This window comes from Rutilus rutilus (assembly GCF_951802725.1).
Source record: "Rutilus rutilus genome assembly, chromosome: 2".
Classification (NCBI taxonomy): Eukaryota; Metazoa; Chordata; class Actinopteri; order Cypriniformes; family Leuciscidae; genus Rutilus; species Rutilus rutilus.
In genome coordinates this window covers 22,890,669-22,915,166 of record NC_140210.1, presented here as the reverse complement: position 1 = coordinate 22,915,166, position 24,498 = coordinate 22,890,669, and the positions used below count along the sequence as shown (strand labels likewise).

Sequence of the window (24,498 nt, the reverse complement as noted above, 5' to 3'; positions counted from 1 at the left end):
TCTAGCATGATTTACCATAGTTTACCATGATTTACCATAGTTTACCATTATTTACCACGATTTACCATAGTTTACCATGATTTACCATAGTTTACCATGATTTACCATGATTTACCATAGTTTACTATGATTTACTATAGTATACCATGATTTACCATGTTTTAGTATGATTTACTATGATTCTAGGATGATTTACCATAGTTTACCATGATTTACCACGATTTACCATAGTTTACTATGATTTACTATAGTATACCATGATTTACCATGTTTTAGTATGATTTACTATGATTCTAGGATGATTTACCATAGTTTACCATGATTTAGTCAAAAGAGCCAAGTTCCATCTCTATACTATGTTTTGATGCAGAGATATACGTTTTGCTAAACGGTTGCTAGGGTACTCTTTTTGGTTGCTATGGAGTTACTTGGCAGCTGCCAATGATGAAATTCCAAAGGCTTCTTGTCACTATGAATGATATAAACCAACTCCCATGCCTCTGTGACATTCAGAATGGAAGATATCCCTCTTTGGATTTTGGTTGCTAGGGTACTCTGTTTGGTTGCTAGGGAGTGGCTTGTCAGCTGCCAATCATGAAACTCCAAAGGCTGCTTGTCAGTATGAATGATATAAACCAACTCCCATGCCTCTGCGACATTCAGAATGGAAGATAACCCTCTTTGGATTTTGGTTGCTAGGGTACTCTGTTTGGTTGCTAGGAAGTGGCTTGTCAGCTGCCAATCATGAAACTCCAAAGGCTTCTTGTCAGTATGAATGATATAAACCAACTCCCATGCCTCTGTGACATTCAGAATGGAAGATATCCCTCTTTGGATTTTGGTTGCTAAGGTGCTCGACAATGGTTGCTAGGGAGGGGCTTGGAAGTGTTTAGGTGATTCATGATTGGCTGTTTGCTGCCCCGAGTCAAATGAGACCACCCCCATGTTTCTATGACAATTCAGTCTGGAGATATCTCTTTGAACTCTTTCAATGGAAGTCTATGGAACTTGTTGCTAAGGGGCTCTAAATGGTTGCTAGGGTGTGGCTTGATAGCTTCACAATGATCCTGAGAGACTGATTGGTCGTCTGAGTAAAATGAGCCCTCCCCCTTGTCTCTATGACACTGTGATCCAGAGCTACGTTCAATACAAAGTCCCTATGCAATTTACCATAGTAGGAAAAGCATGTGTGTTTCACGGGACGTTCCTTCCCCATAGTAAGTCAAAGGGGCAACTTTGGGCATCTCCTGCCCCCCAGGGGTGCAACTTTTACCCCATTGAGAGGTATGTTCTTACAGAGCCTGTCAGCCTCTTCAAATGTGGCAAATCACACGTTTCTGCGAAATCGTCGCTCAGAGTTATGACTCGTCAAAGTTTGTCGCAATGTTAAGTCTATGGGATTTTTCGGACGCTTTTTCGCCCCTGGGGCGAACACCGCACCCCCGATCGCTTATAAAAGTCATAGCACACCTCTCCTTAATGAGCCGGTCGATTTGACACCTCATTCATGGATCTGTGACAAACGGTGCGGGACAAGTTACGCGCCAAACTTTGTGTGGAATAATAAAAAGAAGAATAATAATAATAATAAGTATGAGCAATAACAATAGTGATGCCTTGCTTTCAGCAAGCACCACTAATAATAAGTATGAGCAATAACAATAGTGATGCTTTTAAAAAAGCACCACTAATAATAAGTATGAGCAATAACAATAGTGATGCCTTGCTTTCAGCAAGCACCACTAACTAGAATGTACATTTCCTGAAGAAAATGTGAAGTGGTGCTTGCAGTGGCAAAACTCGCCACTCGGTTGCTAGGGTGGTGTACATGATTGCATACGAGCCAACAACCATGTCTGTACGATATTGTGGAGCTGAAATATGGCTTCTATATGTTTCAATATGGTTGCTAGGTGGCTCTAAACGGTTGCTAGGGTGTGAATACACAGTTACCATGGTGATATTTACAGACTGTTTCCCAACCAAAACAAAAGAGCCAACCCCCATCTCTATATGATGTTCTGATGCAGAGACATGGGTCTTGATAAACGGTTGCTAGGGTCCTCTGTTTGGTTGCCAGGGAGTGACTTGGCAGGTGCCAATCATGAAACTCCAAAGGCTGATTGTCAGTATGAATGATTTAAACCAACTCCCATGCCTCTGTGATATTCAGAATGGAAGATATCCTTCTTTGGAATTTGGTTGCTAGGGTACTCTGTTTGGTTGCTAGAGAGTTGCTTGACAGCTGCCAGTCATGAAACTCCAGAGGCTGCTTGTCATTATGAATGATATAAAACAACTTCCATGCCTGTGTGACATTCAGAATGGAAGATATCCCACTTTGGATTTTGGTTGCTAGGGTTCTCTGATTGGTTGCTATGGAGTTACGTGGCAGCTGCCAATGATAAATCTGCAAAGACTTCTTGTCACTATGAATGATATAAACCAACTCCCATACCTGTGTGACATTAAGAATGGAAGATATCCCTCTTTGGATTTTGGTTGCTAGGGTACTCTGTTTGGTTGCTCTGGAGTTGCTTGACAGCTGCCACTGATGAAACTGCAAAGGCTTCTTGTCACTATGAATGATATAAACCAACTCCCATGCCTATGTGACATTCAGAATGGAAGATATCCCTCTTTGGATTTTGGTTGGTAGGGTACTCTGTTTGGTTGCTATGGAGTTGCTTGGCAGCTGCCAATGATGAAACTACAATGGCTTCTTTTCACTATGAATGAAATAAACAAACTCCCATGCCTCTGTGACATTCAGAATGGAAGATATCCCTCTTTGGATTTTGGTTGCTAGGGTACTCTTCTTGGTTGCTAGGGAGTGGCTTGGCAGCTGCCAATCATGAAACTCCAAAGGCTTTTTGTTACTATGAATGATATAAACCAACTCCCATGCCTCTGTGACATTCAGAATGGAAGATATCCCTCTTTGAATTTTGGTTGCTAGGGTAATCTGTTTGGTTGCCATGGAGTTGCTTGACAGCTGCCATTGATGAAACTGCAAAGGCTTTTTGTTACTATGAATGATATAAACCAACTCCCATGCCTCTGTGACATTCAGACTGGAAGATATCCCTCTTTGGATTTTGGTTGCTAGGGTACTCTGATTGGTTGCTAGGGAGTGGCTTGGCAGCTGCTAATCATGAAACTCCAAAGGCTTCTTGTCACTATGAATTATATAAACCAACCCCCATCTCTATACGATGCTCTGATACAGAGATATATGTCTTGCTAAATAGTTGCTAGGGTACTCTGTTTGGTTGCTATGGAGTGGCTTGGCAGCTGCTAATGATGAAACTCCAAAGGCTGCTTTTTCAGTATGAATGATATAAACCAACTCCCATGCCTCTGTCATATTCAGAATAGAAGATATCCCTCTAGGATTTTGGTTGCTAAGCTGCTCGACAATGGTTGCTAGGGAGGGGCTAGGAAGTGTTGAGGTGATTCATGATTGGCCATTTGATGCCCTGAGTGAAACGGGACCACCTTCATGTTTATATGATCTACTAGAGCGTTTCTAGACGTTGCTAGGGTGTTCTGGATGGTTGCTAAGGTATTTTTGGTAGTTGCTATGGTGTTACTAGGTGGTTGGTAGTTGTCAAAGATGTGGTTACTATGGAGTTTTTATAGAGTTATTAAAATCTTTAATAACGAGTGCCTTCAGTACGGCACTCGGCCTGCGGCCTCGTGCCTATGGCCGATTAGGCACAAGCATGGAGCGATATCGCAAGGCCACGAGTGTAATATTGCTTTAAAAAATACAAAAAAATTAAAATTTTTATTTTTTTTGGTTTAGGGTGGTTGCTAGGGAGCTCTTAGTGGTTGCTAGGGTGCTGTAACTGGTTGCTAGGGTGTGGCTATGAAGATTTTAGGCCATTACGTATTGGTTGCTTGATAATATAAATCCTCTGAGGGAGAGAGAGAGGGAGAGACGCAGGGGTGTCAGGCCCTTTTGGAGTCTGTGTGTGTGAAAACGTCGGTTTGGATTCAAATGTTTTTAGAACTCCCCATGTAAAGTCAATGGGACTTTTTTGGCCGCTTTTTCGTCCGCTGTGCGAACATCGTACACCCGATCGCTTAGAAAAGTCATAGCACACCTCTCCTCAATGAGCCGGTCGATTTGACACCTCACTCAGGGGTCTGAGACAAACGGTGCGGGGCGCATTAATCGCCAAACTTTTGTCCGGAATAATAAGAAGAAGAAGAATAATAAGTATGAGCAATAACAATAGTGATGCTTTTAAAAAAGCACCACTAATAAGTATGAGCAATAACAATAGTGATGCCTTGCTTTCAGCAAGCACCATTAACTAGAATGTACATTTCCTGAAGAAAATGTGAAGTGGTGCTTGCAGTGGCAAAATTCACCACTGGGCAGATGCTAACACAATTAACATGTTGTGATACCATGATATACCACGTTTTAGCATTATTTACCACGATTTACCATGTTTCTAAGATGATTTACTACGATTTACCACATTCCAGCATGATTTACTATGATTAACATGTTGTTAGAATGATGCTAGCAGGATTAGCATGTTGTTAGCATGATTAGCATGTTGGTTGGATGATGCTAGCTTGATTAGCATGTTGCTAGCATAATGCTAGCATTATTAGCATGTTGCTAGCATGATGCTAGCTTGATTAGCATGTTGCTAACATTATGCTAGCATGATGCTAGCATGATTAGCATGTTGCTAGCATGATGCTAGCTTTATTATCATGTTGTTAGCATGATGCTAGCTTTATTAGCATGTTGTTAGCATAATGCTAGCATAATTAGCATGTTGCTAGCATGATGCTAGCTTGATTAGCATGATGCTAACTTGATTAGCATGTTGCTAGCATGTTGTTAGCTTGATTAGCATGTAGCTAGCATGATTAGCATGTTGCTAGCATGTTTTTAACAAGATGCTGTTGCCAGGTGTTTGCTAGGGTGTTCTGGGTGGTTGCTATGGTGTTGCTAGGCAGTTGCTAAGGTGTTCTGGGTGGTTGCTAGGCAGTTGCTAGGGTATTCTTGGTGGTTGCTAGGCAGTTGCTAGGGTATTCTTGGTGGTTGCTAGGGCGTTGCTAGGTTGTTGCTAGGGTGTTCTGGGTGGTTGCGATGGGGTTGCTAGGCAGTTGCTATGGTATTCTAGGTGGATGCTAGGGCATCGCTAGGCAGTTGCTAGGGTGTTCTGGGTGGTTGCTAGGCAGTTGCTAGATGTTCTGGGTGGTTACTAGGCAGTTGCTAGGTGTTCTGGGTGGTTGCTAGGCAGTTGCTAGGGTGTTCTGGGTGGTTGCTAGAGTTTTTTGGTGGTTACTAGAGCATTTCTATACGTTGCTAGGGTGTTCAGGGTGGTTGCTAAGGTATTTTTGTTAGTTGCTATGGTGTTACTAGGTGGTTGGTAGTTGTCAAATATGGTTACTATGGAGTTTTTATAGAGTTCTTAAAATCTTTAATAACGAGTGCCTATGGCCGATTAGGCACAAGCATGGAGCGATATCGAAAGGCCACGAGTGTAATATTGCTTTAAAAAATACAAAAAAATTAAAAAACATTTTTTTTTTGGTTTAGGGTGGTTGCTAGGGAGCTCTTAGTGGTTGCTAGGGTGCTGTAACTGGTTGCTAGGGTGTGGCTATGAAGATTTTAGGCCATTACTTATTGGCTGCTTGATAATATAAATCCTCTGAGGGAGAGAGAGAGGGAGAGATGCAGGGGTGACAGGCCCTTTGGAGTCTGTGTGTGTGAAAACGTCGGTTTGGATTCAAATGTTTTTAGAACTCCCCATGTTAAGTCAATGGGGACTTTTTTGGCCGCTTTTTCATCCGCTGTGCGAACATCGTACACCCGATCGCTTAGAAAAGTCATAGCACACCTCTCCTCAATGAGCCGCTTGATTTGACACCTCACTCAGGGGTCTGAGACAAACGGTGCGGGGCGAGTTACGCGCCAAACTTTTGTCCAGAATAAGAATAATAACTAGAATGTACATTTCCTGAAGAAAATGTGAAGTGGTGCTTGCAGTGGCAAAATTCACCACTGGGCAGATGCTAACACAATTACCATGTTGTGATACCATGATATACCACGTTTTAGCATTATTTACCACGATTTACTATTTTTCTGAGATGATTTACTATGATTTACCACATTCCAGGATGAATTACTATGATTAACATGTTGTTAGAATAATGTTAGCATGATTAGCATGTTGTTAACATGATTAGCATGTTGGTAGCATGTTGCTAGCATGATTAGCATGTTGCTAGCATGTTTTTAGCTAGATGCTAGCATGATTAGCATGTTTTCTAACTTGATTAGCATGTTGCTAGCTTAATTAACATGTTGTTAGCATTATGCTACCATAATTTGCATTTTGCTAGCATGATGCTAGCTTGATTAGCATGTTGGTAGCATGATGCTAGCATGATTAGCATGTTGCTAGCATGATGCTAGCTTGATTAGCATGTTGCTAGCATGATGTTAGCATAATTAGCATGATGCTAGCATGATGCTAGCGTGATTAGAATGTGGCTAGCATGATGCTAGCATAATTAGCATGTTGGTAGCATGATGCTAGCATGATTAGCAATTTTGCTAGCATGATGTTAACATGATTAGCATGTTGATAGCATAATGCTAGCATTATGCTAATCAAGCTAGCATTATGCTTGATTAGCATGCTGGTAGCATGATGCTAGCATGATTAGCATGCTGGTAGCATGATGCTAGCATGATTAGCATTTTGCTAGCATGTTTTTAGCTAGATGCTAACATGATTAGCATGTCGTTAGCATGATTAGCATGTTGCTAGCATGATGCTAGCATGATTAGAATGTTGCTAGCATGATGTTAGCTTGATTAGCATGTTGATAACATGATGCTAGCATGATTAGCATTTTGCTAGCATGTTTTTAGCAAGATGCTGTTGCCAGGTGGTTGCTAGGGTGTTCTGGGTGGTTGCTATGGTGTTGCTAGGCAGTTGCTATGGTGTTCTGGGTGTCAAAGATGGTTACTATGGAGTTTTTATAGAGTTATTAAAATCTTTAATAACGAGTGCCTTCAGTACGGCACGAGGCCGGCCGATTAGGCACAAGCATGGAGCGATATCGCAAGGCCACGAGTGTAATATTGCTTTAAAAAATACAAAAAAATGTAAAAATGTATTTTTTTTGGTTTAGGGTGGTTGCTAGGGAGCGCTTAGTGGTTGCTAGGGTTCTAAAACTGGTTGCCAGGGTGTGGCTATGAAGATTTTAGGCCATTACTTATTGGCTGCTTGATAATATAAATCCTCTGAGGGAGAGAGAGAGGGAGAGATGCAGGGGTGACAGGCCCTTTGGAGTCTGTGTGTGTGAAAACGTCGGTTGGGATTCAAATGTTTTTAGAACTCCCCATGTTAAGTCAATGGGATTTTTTTGGCCGCTTTTTCGTCCGCTGTGCGAACATCGTACACCCGATCGCTTAGAAAAGTCATAGCACACCTCTCCTCAATGAGCCGGTCGATTTGACACCTCACTCAGGGGTCTGTGACAAACGGTGCGGGGCAAGTTACGCGCCAAACTTTGGGCGGAATAATAATAATAAGAAGAAGAAGAAGAATAATAAGTATGAGCAATAACAATAGTGATGCTTTTAAAAAAGCACCACTAATAATAAAAAAAAGAATAATAAGTATGAGCAATAACAATAGTGATGCTTTTAAAAAAGCACCACTAACTAGAATGTACATTTCCTGAAGAAAATGTGAAGTGGTGCTTGCAGTGGCAAAATTCGCCACTCGGTTGCTAGGGTGTTGTACATGATTGCATACGAGCCAACAACCATGTATGTACGATGTTGTGGAGCTGAAATATGGCTTCTATATGTTGCAATATGGTTGCTAGGTGGCTCTAAATGGTTGCTGGGGTGTGAATACACAGTTACCATGGTGATATTTACAGACTGTTTTCCAACCGAAACTAATGAGCCAACCCCCATCTCTATACAATATTCTGATGCAGAGATGTAGGTCTTGTAAAATGGTTTCTAGGGTACTCTATTTGGTTGCTAGGGAGTGGCTTGGCAGCTGCCAATCATGAATCTCCAAAGGCTGCTTGTCAGTATGAATGATATAATCCAACTCCCATGCCTCTGTGACATACAGAATGGAAGATATCCCTCTTTGAATTTTGGTTGCTAGGGTACTCTATTTGGTTGCTAGGGAGTGGCTTGGGAGCTGTCAATAATGAAACTACAAAGGCTGCTTGTCAGTATGAATGATATAAACCAACTTCCATGCCTCTGTGACATTCAGAATGGAAGATATCCCTCTTTTGATTTTGGTTGCTAGGGTACTCTGTTTGGTTGCTATGAAGTTGCTTGGCAGCTGCTAATGATGAAACTGCAAAGGCTTCTTGTCAGTATGAATGATATAAACCAACTCCCATCTCTATACGATGTTCTGATGTAGAGATATAGGTCTTGCTAAACGGTTGCTAGGGTACTCTGTTTGGTTGCTAGGGAGTGGCTTGGCAGCTGCCAATGATGAAACTGCAAAGGCTTCTTGTCATTATGAATTACATAAACCAACTCCCATGCCTCTGTGGCATTCAGAATGGAAGATATCCCTCTTTGTTATTTGGTTGCTAGGGTACTCTGTTGGTTGCTAGGGAGTGGCTTGGCAGCTGCCAATCATGAAACTCCAAAGGCTGCTTGTCAGTATGAATGATATAAACCAACTCCCATCTCTATACGATGTTCTGATACAGAGATATTCGTTTTGTTAAACGGTTGCTAGGGTACTCTGTTTGGTTGCTAGGGAGTGGCTTGGCAGTTGCCAATGATGAAACTGCAAAGGCTTCTTGTCACTATGAATGATATAAACCAACTCCCATTTCTCTGTGACATTCAGAATGGCAGATATCCCTCTTTGGAATTTGGTTGCTAGGGTACTCTGTGTGGTTGCTATGGAGTTACTTGGCAGCTGCCAATGATGCAGTTCCAAAGGCTTCTTGTCACTATGAATGATATAAACCAACTCCCATGCCTCTGTGACATTCAGAATGGAAGATATCCCTCTTTGGATTGTGGTTGCTAAGGTGCTCGACAATGGTTGCTAGGAAGGGGCTAGGAAGTGTTGAGGTGATTTATGATTGGCCGTTTGCTGCCCCGAGTCAAATGAGACCACCCCCATGTTTCTATGACAATTATATCCCTCTTTGGATATTGGTTGCTAGGGTACTCTGTTTGGTTGCTATGGAGTGGCTTGGCAGATGCCAATAATGAAACTGCAAAGGCTTCTTGTCACTATGAATGATATAAACCAACTCCCATTTCTCTGTGACATTCAGAATGGCAGATATCCCTCTTTGGATTTTGGTTGCTAGGGTACTCTGTTTGGTTGCTATGGAGTGGCTTGGCAGATGCCAATGATGAAACTGCAAAGGCTTCTTGTCACTATGAATGATATAAACCAACTCCCATGCCTCTGTGACATTCTGAATAGAAGATAATCCTCTTTAGATTTTGGTTGCTAAGGTGCTCGACAGTGGTTGCTAGGGAGGGGCTTGGAAGTGTTGAGGTGATTCATGATTGGCTGTTTGCTGCCCCGAGTCAAATGAGACCACCCCCATGTTTTTATGACAATTCAGTCTGGAGATATCTCTTTGAACTCTTTCAATGGAAGTCTATGGAACTTGTTGCTAAGGGGCTCTAAATGGTTGCTAGGGCGTGGCTTGATAGCTTCACAATGATCCTGAGAGACTGATTGGTCGTCTGAGTAAAATGAGCCCTCCCCCTTGTCTCTATGACACTGTGATCCAGAGCTACGTTCAATACAAAGTCCCTATGCAATTTACCATAGTAGGAAAAGCATGTGTGTTTCACGGGACGTTCCTTCCCCATAGTAAGTCAATGGGGCAACTTTGGGCATCTCCTGCCCCCCAGGGGTGCAACTTTTGCCCCATTGTGAGGTATGTTCTTACAGAGCCTGTCACCCTCTTCAAATGTGGCAAATCACACGTTTCTGCGAAATCCTTGCTCAGAGCTACGTGTGGTCAAAGTTTGTCGCAATGTTAAGTCAATGGGACTTTTTTGGCCGCTTTTTCGCCCCTGGGGCGAACACCGCACCCCCGATCGCTTATAAAAGTCATAGCACACCTCTCCTTAATGAGCCGGTCGATTTGACACCTCATTCATGGCTCTGAGACAAACGGTGCGGGGCGAGTTACGCGCCAAACTTTGTCCAGAATAATAATAATAATAACTAGAATGTACATTTCCTGAAGAAAATGTGAAGTGGTGCTTGCAGTGGCAAAACTCGCCACTCGGTTGCTAGGGTGTTGTACATGATTGCATACGAGCCAACAACCATGTCTGTACGATGTTGTGGAGCTGAAATATGGCTTCTATATGTTTCAACATGGTTGCTAGGTGGCTCTAAACGGTTGCTAGGGTGTGAATACACAGTTACCATGGTGATATTTACAGACTGTTTCCCAACCGAAACAAAAGAGCCAACCCCCATCTCTATGCGATGTTCTGATGCAGAAACATGGGTCTTGATAAACGGTTGTTAGGGTCCTCTGTTTGGTTGCTAGGGAGTGACTTGGCAGGTGCCAATCATGAAACTCCAAAGGCTGCTTGTCAGTATGAATGATATAAACCAACTCCCATGCCTCTGTGACATTCAGAATGGAAGATATCCCTCTTTGGATTTTGGTTGCTAGGGTACTCTGTTTGTTTGCTATGGAGTTGCTTGGCAGCTGCCAATGATGAAACTGCAAAGGCTGCTTTTCAGTATGAATGATATAAACCAACTCCCATGCCTCTGTGACATTCAGAATGGAAGATATCCCTCTTTGAAGTTTGGTTGCTAGGGTAATCTATTTGGTTGCTATGGAGTTGCTTGACAGCTGCCAATGATGAAACTGCAAAGGCTTCTTGTCACTATGAATGAAATAAACCAACTCCCATACCTCTGTGACATTCAGAATGGAAGATATCCCTCTTTTGATTTTGGTTGCTAGGGTACTCTATTTGGTTGCTAGTGGGTGGCTTGATAGCTGCCAATGATGAAACTTCAAAGGCTTCTTGTCACTATGAATGATATAAACCAACCCCCATCTTTATACGATGCTCTGATACAGAGATATAGGTCTTGCTAAATAGTTGCTAGGGTACTCTGTTTGGTTGCTATGGCGTGGCTTGGCAGCTGCCAATGATGAAACTCCAAAGGCTGATTTTCAGTATGAATGATATAAACCAACTCCCATGCCTCTGTGACATTCAGAATGGAAGATATCCCTCTTTGGATTTTGGTTGCTAAGGGGCTCGACAATGGTTGCTAGGGAGGGGCTAGGAAGTGTTGAGGTGATTCATGATTGGCTGTTTGCTGCCCCGAGTCAAACGAGACCACCTTCATGTTTCTATGACAATTCAGTCCGGAGATATCCCTTTGATCTCTTTCAATGGAAGTCTATGGGACTTGTTGCTAAGGTGCTCTAAATGGTTGCTAGGGCATGGCTTGATAGCTTCACAATGATCCTGAGAGACTGATTGGTCATCTGAGTAAAATGAGCCCGCCCCCTTGTCTCTATGACACTGTGATCCAGAGCTATGTTCAATACAAAATCCCTATGCAATTTACCATAGTAGGAAAAACACATGCTGGGCCGTCCTACACCATAGTAAGTCAATGGGAAACTTTGGGCAGCTCCTGCCCCCCAGGGGTGCAACTTTTACCCCATTGTGAGGTATGGTCTCACACAGCCTGCCATCCTCTTCAAATGTGGCAAATCACACATTTCTGCGAAATCCTCGCTCGGAGCTATGACTCGTCAAAGTTTGTTGCAATGTTAAGTCAATGGGATTTTTCGGCTGCTTTTTCGCCCCTGGGGCGAACACCGTACCCCCGATCGCTTATAAAAGTCATAGCACACCATTCCCGAATAATCCGCACGATTTGACACCTCATTCGTGGGTCTGTGACAAAAGCTGCGGCACGAGTTACGCGCCAAACTTTTGTGTGGAAGAATAATAATAATAAAAATAATAAGTATGCAAGAGAACACTAATGATGCCTTGCTTTCAGCAAGCACCATTAATAAGAAGAAGAATAATAAGTATGAGCAATAACAATAGTGATGCCTTGCTTTCAGCAAGCACCACTAACTAGAATGTACATTTCCTGAAGAAAATGTGAAGTGGTGCTTGCAGTGGCAAAACTCGCCACTCGGTTGCTAGTGTGTTGTACATGATTGCATACGAGCCAACAACCATGTCTGTACGATGTTGTGGAGCTGAAATATTGCTTCTATATGTTGCAATATGGTTGCTAGGTGGCTCTAAATGGTTGCTAGGGTGTGAATACACAGTTACCATGGTGATATTTACAGACTGTTTTACAACTGAAACAAATGAGCCAACCCCCATCTCTATACAATATTCTGATGCAGAGATGTAGGTCTTGTAAAATGGTTGCTACGGTACTCTGTTTGGTTGCTATGGAGTTGCTTGGCAGCTGCTAATGATGAAACTGCAAAGGCTTCTTTTCAGTGTGAATGATATAAACCAACTCCCCTCTCTATACGATGTTCTGATGCAGAGATATACGTTTTGCTAAACGGTTGCTAGGGTACTCTGTTTGGTTGCTAGGGAGTAGCTTGGCAGCTGCCAATCATGAAACTCCAAAGGCTGCTTGTCAGTATGAATGATGTAATCCAACTCCTATGCCTCTGTGACATACAGAATGGAAGATATCCCTCTTTGGATTTTGGTTGCTAGGGTACTCTATTTGGTTGCTAGCGAGTGGCTTGTGAGCTGCCAATCATGAAACTCCAAAGGCTTCTTGTCACTATGAATGATATAAACCAACTCCCATGCCTCTGCAACATTCAGAATGGAAGATATGCCTCTTTGGATTTTGGTTGCTAGGGCACTCTGTTTGGTTGCTAGGGAGTGGCTTGTCAGCTGCCAATCATGAAACTCCAAAGGCTTCTTGTCACTATGAATGATATAAACCAACTCCCATGCCTCTGTGACATTCAGAATGGAAGATATCCCTCTTTGGATTTTGGTTGCTAGGGTACTCTGATTGGTTGCTATGGAGTTACTTGGCAGCTGCCAATGATACATCTGCAAAGACTTCTTGTCACTATGAATGATATAAACCAACTCCCATTCCTGTATGACATTAAGAATGGAAGATATTCCTCTTTGGATTTTGGTTGCTAGGGTACTCTGTTTGGTTGCTATGGAGTTGCTTGGCAGCTGCCAATGATGAAACTACAATGGCTTCTTTTCACTATGAATTAAATAAACAAACTCCCATGCCTCTGTGACATTCAGAATGGAAGATATCCCTCTTTGGATTTTGGTTGCTAGGTTACTCTGTTTGGTTGCTATGGAGTTGCTTGGCAGCTGCCAATGATGAAACTGCAATGGCTTCTTTTCACTATGAATGAAATAAACAAACTCCCATGCCTCTGTGACATTCAGACTGGAAGATATCCCTCTTTGGATTTTGGTTGCTAGGCTACTCTGATTGGTTGCTAGGGAGTGGCTTGGCAGCTGCCAATCATGAAACTCCAAATGCTTTGTGTCACTATGAATTATATAAACCAACCCCCATCTCTATACGATGCTCTGATACAGAGATATAGGTCTTGATAAATAGTTGCTAGGGTACTCTGTTTGGTTGCTATGGAGTGGCTTGGCAGCTGCTAATGATGAAACTCCAAAGGCTGCTTTTCAGTATGAATGATATAAACCAACTCCCATGCCTCTGTCATATTCAGAATAGAAGATATCCCTCTAGGATTTTGGTTGCTAAGGTGCTCGACAATGGTTGCTAGGGAGGGGCTAGGAAGTGTTGAGGTGATTCATGATTGGCCATTTGATGCCCTGAGTGAAACGAGACCACCTTCGTGTTTATATGATCTACCAGAGCGTTTCTAGACGTTTCTAGGGTGTTCAGGATGGTTGCTAAGGTATTTTTGATAGTTGCTATGGTGTTACTAGGTGGTTGGTAGTTGTCAAAGATGTGGTTACTATGGAGTTTTTATAGAGTTATTAAAATCTTTAATAACGAGTGCCTTCAGTACGGCTATGGCCGATTAAGCACAAGCATGGAGCGATATTGCAAGGCCACGAGTGTAATATTGCTTTAAAAAATACAAAAAAATGTAAAATTTATTTTTTTTTGGTTTAGGGTGGTTGCTAGGGAGCTCTTAGTGGTTGCTAGGGTGCTGTAACTGGTTGCTAGGGTGTGGCTATGAAGATTTTAGGCCATTACTTATTGGCTGCTTGATAATATAAATCCTCTGAGGGAGAGAGAGAGGGAGAGATGCAGGGGTGACAGGCCCTTTGGAGTCTGTGTGTGTGAAAACGTCGGTTTGGATTCAAATGTTTTTAGAACTCCCAATGCAAAGTCAATGGGGACTTTTTTGGCCGCTTTTTCGTCCGCTGTGCGAACATCGTACACCCGATCGCTTAGAAAAATCATAGCACACCTCTCCTCAATGAGCCGGTCGATTTGACACCTCACTCAGGGGTCTGAGACAAATGGTGCGGGGCGAGTTACGCGCCAAACTTTTGTCCAGAATAAGAATAATAATAAAAAAAAGAATAATAAGTATGAGCAATAACAATAGTGATGCTTTTAAAAAAGCACCACTAATAAGTATGAGCAATAACAATAGTGATGCCTTGCTTTCAGCAAGCACCACTAATAATAAGTTTAAATAGGATTTCAGTAAGTTGGCTTTCTCAAGCCAACTTAAATATAGCTGCGAGCAGCGATTGCGGGCCCAAGCCGGTGGCACCGCCACCCCGGTGCCTTTAGTTACCTAAAGGCACCGGGGATGGCGGTGCCACCGGCTTTGGCCCTCCATCGCTGCTCGCAGCTATATTTATATATATATATATATACACACACACACACACACATATATATATATATATATATATATATATATATATATATATATATATATATATATATATATACACACGCACACACACACACATATATATATATATATATATATATATATATATATATATATATATACTTATATATATACGTATATATATATATATATATATAAATATAAGACAGAAAATTTTACTTGTCTTACCTTATTCTGATTTTATGATACACCCAAAATATTCCACAACAAATCCTTTAAATTTAATGTAAAAATAAAAACGAAAGTAAGCAGTGTTGGTCTCACGTAACCCTCTCATTAGAATCAAAATGTTTCAATATTTGCGATGTATTTGGATGCTAAACTATTCTTTATTATAGGCTTTGTACTTCACTCGTGTTCCAATATCGATGGAAAAAATCATCCTCTTCACACGCGCAAAAATGTTCTTGGAAACATCACAGTGGAGCTCTGCTTACTGTGAATGGTACAGATTGTACTACTGACTATTTAAACAGAGCAGTGTAATTCGTTTATGTTAGGTTGACTATTTTTATTATTATATTGTATTAGGGCTATAATGAACAGGCTGCGATGTCAAGATTGCAATTCTGGAATGTGTGTGTGTGTGTGACGCGGTTGCGGTTGAACAGTGGACACAAAAACATAAATAAAATGTTTTAGTTAATTCCTACATCCATAGGAATAAATTGAAAATGCTCGCTCTACTCCGCACCATTATCAATGTCTGTGCGGACGTCTGTATTTTACTAGTATATAGTATCCTATAGTTAGCGATTTAAAAGCGCTCAGTGGTGTCACACGTCGATTAACCGGTGGGAAAATGTTATCACAGTCACATCCCTAATATATTTATATATAAATACAATAGGCCTACCTGAAAGAGAATTTTACTTGCCCGACCAGAGTATAGCCTGATTAGAACGTCAATAACAAAAAAATAACTTGGGAATCACTAAAACGAGAGATTATTCTAATTTCATTACATTCATTTTAAGTTGCAATCAGCAGTTAATAATGAATGTATTACTGATCAATGGTAACAAGGTTGCACTGCTGAGGCTCATGCTGCTTCTCCAGGAGAATTGTAAACAAATGAGCGCAGCACACAAAAAAGCAACCCAGTTAACAACATACTGACTATAAAGTTTTTATATATTTTATAACATATGATAGAGTTAAGCAACCTCACTTGACGAGTAGGCAACTATTTCCTGAATACAATCACGATTGAAACTGTGACATTGATTTCATACAACAGGTTAATAAACAGTTACAATTAAGTCACTTACATTTTAGATGCAATATTGACTGTTTTTGTTCTGTTTCAGCAGCAAAAATAGTTAAACAAAGATCACAGCAGAACCATCGCGCATCTCACAGCAACTTGTTTTCTCATTACTGAATGATTCAGCATTTTGAAACGAATCGGTTGACTCAAAGATTCAATGGTCAATCCATAAACATCTGTCTCAATCATGAATGACTCAGTCATTGGAACGAATCGTTTGAACGAATGAATCAATGACTCGCTCATTAAGATGGTCGCCTGGTGACACCTAATGGCGGTTTAGTGTTATGTTTAAAAGTATCATTTTTTCCAACGTGCACCATTATCAATGTCCGTGCGGACTTCCGTTTTTTACTTTCACTTTTATATTAGCGATTTAAAAGCACCTGCTCGTGTCACACGTCGATTAACCGATGGGAAAATATCCTCACAGTCATATACCTAATAAATTTATATTTAAATACAATAGGCCTACCTAGTAAAACGTTTTATATACTATTTTGATATCCTTTTGGACACAAGAGGGCAGTAAAGTATAGCACTAAATAGCCTGTTTTTAACTTTTTCATACTTCTTGAATTGCAAAAACAGAATAAAATAGGTTTAGTTCTAATATTTGTATAATTTTATATAAAAATAAATGGTGTATAATTACATTTTTAGAAGTTATGAGATGTTTCCTGCTTCCTTTTTGACATTAATTTAATCCCTCGCCATAGCAAAACCGTTTGAGATATGCAATATCCGTTTACAATTTAGCATCATTAATATATTTTTATCATGTGGAAAAAGTTTGGTGGGAATAAAATAAACCTTTTAGGAGGAGTAACTAAAAACTCAGAGGCTGATTTAACAAAAAATCCATATTCAGATCAAAATATCTGACTTCCTGTTGGTTGCAGCTAATGCCTGTAAATTAGAAAGTTGTCCGGCTCGATGAGACCAATATACGTACTGATTTTTGTAATTGTGGGTAAAACTAACCCCCCCACTTTTGTCAAAAACATTTTGAAAGTGACACACTTCCTGCTGCCAGTTGGTGGCGCTATAACTTTGACTCACAATAGTCACATCCATCTGATCGGCCTCTTACCACGAACACACTGCTGAAGTTTCATCAAGATCAGTTAATGTGTGCAGAAGTTATAACACTTCGTGTTTCTCTTTTCTCGCCATAAATTCGTTTCCTCACCACGACCAAACCGTTCGAGATATCAAAAATCCGTCCGCAATTTAGCATCCTCAATGTCTTGACTTCATGCACACCGAGTTTGATGGGGATTGAAATAATTCTCTAGGAGGAGTGTTTCAAATTCCACAGCAAGCGTTCTCTAAACAACCCATAATAGCTGACTTTCTGTTGGGCTGGCGTATAACTTAAGAGCAAGAAAGTTGTTCGGCCCGATGAGATCTATATGTGTACCGAGTTCCATATTAATTCATGCAAGCTAGTTTGATCTATGGACCAAGTTTTCGGACCCAATTCAAGGGGGCGCTGTTGAGCCCCCCTGCCACGCCCGGGTACCAGCTTCAGCCCGGCCCTGATGGCCGCAGGTTCTGACCTGTGTGCAAAGTTTCAAGAGTTTTCGAGCACGTTAAGGGCCCCAAAAGTGGCAAAAAGGCAGAAAGAAAAAATATATATAGCTGCGAGCAGCGATTGCGGGCCCAAGCCGGTTGCACATTATATATATGTAACAAAAAAAAAAAAACAAAAAAAAAAAAAATATATATATATACATATATATATATGGCGAGGCGAGGAACGGGCAGAGAAGAGCGAACGTTTTTTAGTTAATTCCTACTTCCATAGGAATTCATTGAAAACGCTCTGCACCATTATCCATGTCAGTGCAGACGAACAAATTTTGCTTTCGTTTTTAAGTTAGCAATTCAAAAGCCCCCAGCGGTGTCACACGTTGATTAACCGGTGGTAAAATATTCTCACCGTCACATACCTAGTATATTTTTATATAGATACAATAGGCCTACCTGATTTTGAACACAAGAGGGCAGTATAGCACTATGAATGACATAATTTATTTTTTGGACTAAAAAAACATTCTGGATGTTTTTAAACTTAAACAATTATTAAATTTAAAAAAAAAAGAATAAAATGGGTTTAGTTCTGATATTTGTATAATTTTATGTAGAAATAAATGGTGTATAATTTTAGAAGATATGAGGTTTTTAGTGTTTCCTTTTTTGGCATTACTTTAATCCCTCGCCATAGCAAAACCGTTTGAGATATTTATTATCTGTTTACAATTTAGCATCTTTAATGTATTTTCATCATGTTGAAAAAGTTTGGTTGGAATAAAATAAACCACTTAAGAGGAGTGGGTAAAAATTCAGAGGCTGATTTTGCAAAGAAATCCACATTCAAACCAAAATATCTGACTTCCTAATGCTCGGAGCTAATTAGAAAATTGTCCGGCTCGATGAGACCAATATGTGTACTGATTTTTGTGACTGTACATAAAATTAACCCGCTCACTTTTGTCAAAAGCATTTAGAAAGTGACACACTTCCTGCTGCCAGTTGGTGGCGCTATAACTTTGACTCAAAATAGTTACATACATGTGATCGGCCTCTTACCACGAACACACTGCTGAAGTTTCATCAAGATCAGTTAATGTATGCAGAAGTTATAACACTTCGTTTTTTATCTTTTCTCGCCATAAATTCGTTTCCTCGCCACGGCCAAACCGTTCGAGATATCAAAAATCCGTCCGCAATTTAGCATCCTCAATGTCTTGACTTTATGCTGACCGAGTTTGGTGGCAATTAAAAGAATTGCCTAGGAGGATTATTTCAAATACCAGAGCAAGCGTTCTCCAAACAACCCATAATAGCCGACTTCCTGTTGGGCTGGCGTACAACTTGACCAGGGAAAGTTGTTCGGCCCGATAAGATCTGTACGTGTACTGAGTTTCATATTAATTCATGCAAGCGTGTTTGATCTATGGACCAAGTTTTCAGACCCCGTTCAAGGGTGAAAAATCCCCCCCCCCCCCTCCTCACACACACAGAGACAGAGAGAGAGAGAGGGAGAGAAAATTCTCCAGAAAAATACACATTCAAACCAAAAAATCTGACTTCCTGTTGGTCGGTGCTAATGATTGTAAATTGGAAAGTTGTCCGGCTTGATGAGAACAATATACATACCAAGTTTTGTTGCTGTAGATGAATCTAACCCCCCACTTTGGTCAAAAGGTGGCGCTACTGAGCCATTCCACCACGCCCGTTTCTGAAACTTTGCACATGTCTACTGGCTAATAAATGTGATGTGTCTGTCGAGTTTCATGCAATTTCAAGCATGCTAAGAGTCTCAAAAGCATCAAAAAATAATATTAAAGTTCAATGCGTTGCCATGGCAACAGTATCTAAGATATCAATAATCCTTTCACAGGTCTACATCTGCTGTGGGTCTACATTATACACATAAAGTTTGAAGCAAATCGGGTAAAAATAAGAGAGTGATTTCAAATCATTTTGAAAGTGACAAACTTCCTGCAGCCAGTTGGTGACGCTATAACTTTGACTCACAATAGTCACATCCATGTGATCGGCCTCTTACAACGAACACACTGCTGAAGTTTCATCAAGATCAGTTAATGTATGCAGAAGTTATAACACACTTCCTGTGTCCCATTATTCACCATAAATTCATTTCCTCGCCACGGCCGAACCGTTCGAGATATAAAAAATCCGTTCGCAAAAATTCATCCTCAGTGTCTTGACTTCATTCACACCGAGTTTGGTGGCGATCGGATGAATTCCCTTGGAGTAGTATTTCACATTCCATTGTATGCGTTTTCCAAGCAATGTATAATAACCGACTTCCTGTTGGGCTTTTGTAAAACTTAGAGCACAAAAGTTGTTCGGCCCGATGAGATCTATATGTATACTGAGTTTCATATTATTACATGGAAGCGTGTTTGATTTATGAACCAAATTTTCGGACCCCATTCCAGGGGGCGCTGTCGAGCCCCCCTGCCATGCCTTCGCCCCTTCGGCGCTCGGCGCTGTCGAGCCCCCCTGCCTTCGCCCCTTCAGGGCTTGGGCCCTAATAATAATAATCCTTAGGAAAACAATAGGGCCTTCGCCCTTTCAGGGCTTGGGCCCTAATAATAAATAATCCTTCCGGAAACAATAGAGCCTTCGCCCTTTGGGCTTGGGCCCTAATAATAATAATAATCCGACCGAAAACAATAGGGCCTTCGCCCTTTCGGGGCTTGGGCCCTAATAATCTTTACGAAAACAATAGGGTCTTCGCGCTTTCAGGGCTTGGGCCCTAATGAATACAATAAAACAAAGAAAGAAATTAAATAAACAGTGCAGTTTGTCATGTATGACCATCAAATTTTGAAGATTGTACTGTAATTACTATAGTACGGAATAGTACAGTAACTGCAGAGCCACAGCGCTTTTTTTTTTTTCAGGTTTATTTATATAGCACATTTCATACAAAGTGCTTTACAGAATAAAACAAAAAAGTAATCGTAAGTTTCATAAGAAATAAAAAGTACAAGTAAAAATAAAAAAGTTAATAAATTAGTTAAATTGAAATTATACTACGTTAAAATTAATATGAGGGACATAAAAGAAAAAAAAGGAGGAGGGGGGAGCCTAGGGGGGCTGGGGGCACACTGGGGGCTGGGGGCTGGTGGATGACGGCCGGTTGCTAACTAACCAACTAACCAACTTCTGCTAGGCTGCAGCTGCTGTACAAAGGCGCCCCATGTGTCTGACTTGTCTAACAAAAAGAACACGACAGACAGATTATTAAGACAATGAGTGCTTGAAAATCAAAACTGGCCAATGCCTGGTTTATTAAAAAAACAGTGCCATAGCCTCTCCAGCCACATGTTTGCTAGTAGGGTCACATTTGATTTGTTGGCATTTTTCAAACCTTGCCGGCATGCAAGCCAGGGCTGGACCATTCTGAAGTTGTGTAAAAGATTTAAAAAGAGTCATATCCATGGTATTCAGGGTGCAAATGGATAAATAAATGGAAAAAGTTATTTAAATATTGTTTATTTTTCAACTGTCAAATAAAATCAATAAATCTGCATAAATCTGAAAAAATATACAGGGTGGGATAGGGGTCCCAGCAGGGCAACAGATGTCTACTAAGGCCACTGGGGAATAAAAACCTGAAGCACATCATACATCCACCAACCAAGTTATAAATCCATTCATTTCTTTATTTCAGAAATGTAACACTAAATGAAACTTTGAGATTCCGCAAGTGTACTCCCAAGAATATACATTCACATGCACAAGGAGGCAAGATGTACAGAGTACATTGATCAAGTTACATGAAATGTATTTAAGCCTATATGAGATATAGGCTAGTCTGTAAGATACTCTCCTTTCCTTCATTAATTCTTATTTTAAAAAAGGGGAGGTAAAGGGGGGGAGGTAAAGGGGAGGTAAAGGGGAGAGGGCCCCAGCTCCATTGCAAACATTTTAAGAGCGGCAAAGTAAGTCAAAACATAATGTTTTTCTCCATTCTCTAACAAATGTCTGCAAGCATGCCCTTCCCACTTTCCTTTTAAAGAAAGTGTAAATAAGCACAAACTATGAAGACATAGCAACATGTGGACATCTCTATGACAGTTGTCCTTAACTCTTTCCCTGCCAGCATTTTTTTTTTTTGTTGTTGCCAGCCACCGCCCGTGGTTTGGATAATTTTAATGAAAATTTCATGGCCAGTATATTTTGTTATGAATATCAGAACATGCAATATATCAAAAGAAGAACCTCTTTTCTTCTTTTGACATATTGCATGTTCCGATATTCATAATTTTACAATAATTTTATAAGGCTGGCAACTTAAAAAAGAAATGCTGGCAGGGAAAGAGGGAAAGGGAAACAGAACAGAGCCTCTGCTTTAAAAAAAATCATAATGCATTTTTTTCATCAACACTGGAATGCGAGTAAGTTTAATAAAATAAAAAAACGCGAATTTTTGCCCCCTACCGCATAACAGTGAAAACCCAGAAAACCGGAAAAATTCAATGGCGGGGAAAGAGTTAAGATATTCTGACACCGGTACCTACAAAGTACCCACAAACCAAGCAAAATCAAGTGAAATAGCAGAAGTAATAGATACTACCAACAACTAGTGAGCAGAAAACACATGAAATATTAATTCTACATGGAGGAAACTGCGCATTCAAATTAAGGATTTTACAGACACTGACACTTAATGCAATAAACACAAGATAGCTGATGCCTGAAAAAAAAAAAAAAAAAAACAGACTTACCATAAGTGAGAGAAGGTCCAACCCAAAAGTAGGCAAATTATGTGGAACGTTATTGTGGTTACTTAAAATATCTCTTCTCAGTTCAAAATTAGCTGAGTCAGCAGATTGCCATGCACAAAATATAGATTCTCCTTGTTGTACTCCAACTCAAATCCAAGAAGCAGAAACCAAGTGATGCTTAGGGATGCACAAATCTTGTCAAGCAGATGAAGGGCCCCGAAACCCAGAAAAGTTTGAAGAAGTGACACTCTGTGCTGTAGATTGTTTTCCTTCAAAAGACAATGAGAGCTTGAGCAGATGGAGCTACAATGTCTACCATTTCCCTAATAAACCAGTCACTATCTGCGAATCAATGAGAGTGCAGAGCTCACAATGAAGCGTAAATACTGACACACACTCTCACTCTCTTTCTCTGATACACACACACAATTTGTATCCTAAGGGTGTGTGGTGATAAACTAGTGGCTGTCCAAAAGGTCTTCCCCCTCGTGGACCATGAATAGACGAGGGGTGCGTGGTCAACAATGGAACCAAACAAAAGGGGCATTTGCAGGCAGCTGCAGCATGAGGTCTTAGCCATTAGGGAGCAGACTGACAGTGGAAAACACCTGGCTCGCTCAGGGACTACAGCAGCTCTCAATCCTTTGTTTTTTTGACTAGGGGGATGGGGGTCTGGTTTGGAGACAAACAATGAGCTATTAAAAGCATTGTGTATTTCTAAAAAAAAAAATAATAGAAAAAGGGAGATTGAGGGTGCTTGATTGTGAGAGAGGGGAAGGGGTTAGATGGGTAGCTGGGTGTACAGAGTCTACACACAATAAACAACATGCTAAGTCTTAAGATTCATTTTAGATAAGTAAGTAAAAAGTCACGTTGGTTCTAATGACAGAAGTGAGAGGGAGAGGGGGAGAGGATTTTTCAGGAGTGATGATATTATTGCGCCGAGTCGAAGTGCTCCCAGTGCTATTCCGCCATACATTATAGTTATCCTTTTTACCCGCTTAGAAAAGCGCCACGTTTTATTTTGTGTAACCATATTTGGTCGTGTAACTACTCGTGTAACAGTATTTAAATAGGTGGAGTATTTAAAAACGTGGAGGTGTTTGGTCGCTTCTAGCTTCATCTCTGTTTGGATCCTAATGAATGAACTGGGCTAAGCTAAGTGCTATCAAAGTGTTGCCGCGCGCCAGAGTGATTGAGTGCACGCACTGAGACGAGAGAGGTATGTATCAACTCATCTTAGTTAAGGGAATAACATAGTTTAATATGAAAAAACGGTGGAGTGTTCCTTTAAGGAGCCTAAAAAAATCAGTTACTGTTTAAAACAATGGACATGTTTGTGGGGTAAAGCATGTCACATATGACAATAGCATTCTCATATAAGCTTTTGAGTTTGTTTTTTGTTGTTCTGATGTTAAGAAACAGAAAATAGTGTTTTTATGCAAGCTTATGACATGACGCTTAGCTGAAGTGTAATGGGAAAAAAAAGCAAAACAAATTTAATCTTTAAGACTGAGGTTCGAAAAGAACACCAGAAAGCATCAAATACATTTTCTATTTGGCAGGTTAATTTCGCAGTGTCACAAGTCAGAATGTCCATACAGAAAATTGCGCTTGCATGAGAAAGACACAGAACAAACTGCTGTGAGTCAAGTATATCACCCATCTGTCCAAAGTATGGGAGCACTTTTCATTAAATGCTTCAAAGAGGCCCATATAGTTTAATGACGGCCATTGCTGCATCATTTGCTGACAAAGTGCTTCTTCTGTTTAATTGAGAGATGGTTTCCCTAGTGCATTTTACTATTATATTGCAATGATCCGGCAGTCAGCGCTAGCAGCTGGGTGCATTATGGGTAATTGTTTGTTGGGAGTTGATTTATGAGTTATTAAAGCAAGATGGTTGGGTTTTTGTGTTAGTAAAGTTATGTGTGTTTATGTTCAAGTTAGTTTGGGTGTTCTTGGTTCATTTACTGCCTTATGTAAAATTGTGGCTCTCACCGTCATGGA

General features: G+C 40.6%; 1 protein-coding gene across 1 annotated transcript in view; it reads right to left on the bottom strand.

Annotated features, from left to right (window-relative positions):
- Positions 1-22,799, bottom strand: part of LOC311281283 (putative ribonuclease ZC3H12C) — a 238,735-nt gene extending 215,936 nt beyond the window's left edge. The window contains exon 1 of the mRNA XM_084394113.1: positions 22,489-22,799. The gene's annotated coding sequence lies outside the window, so the exon portion shown is untranslated. The remainder of the gene's footprint in view (positions 1-22,488) is intronic.
- Positions 22,800-24,498: the final 1,699 nt, after the last annotated feature.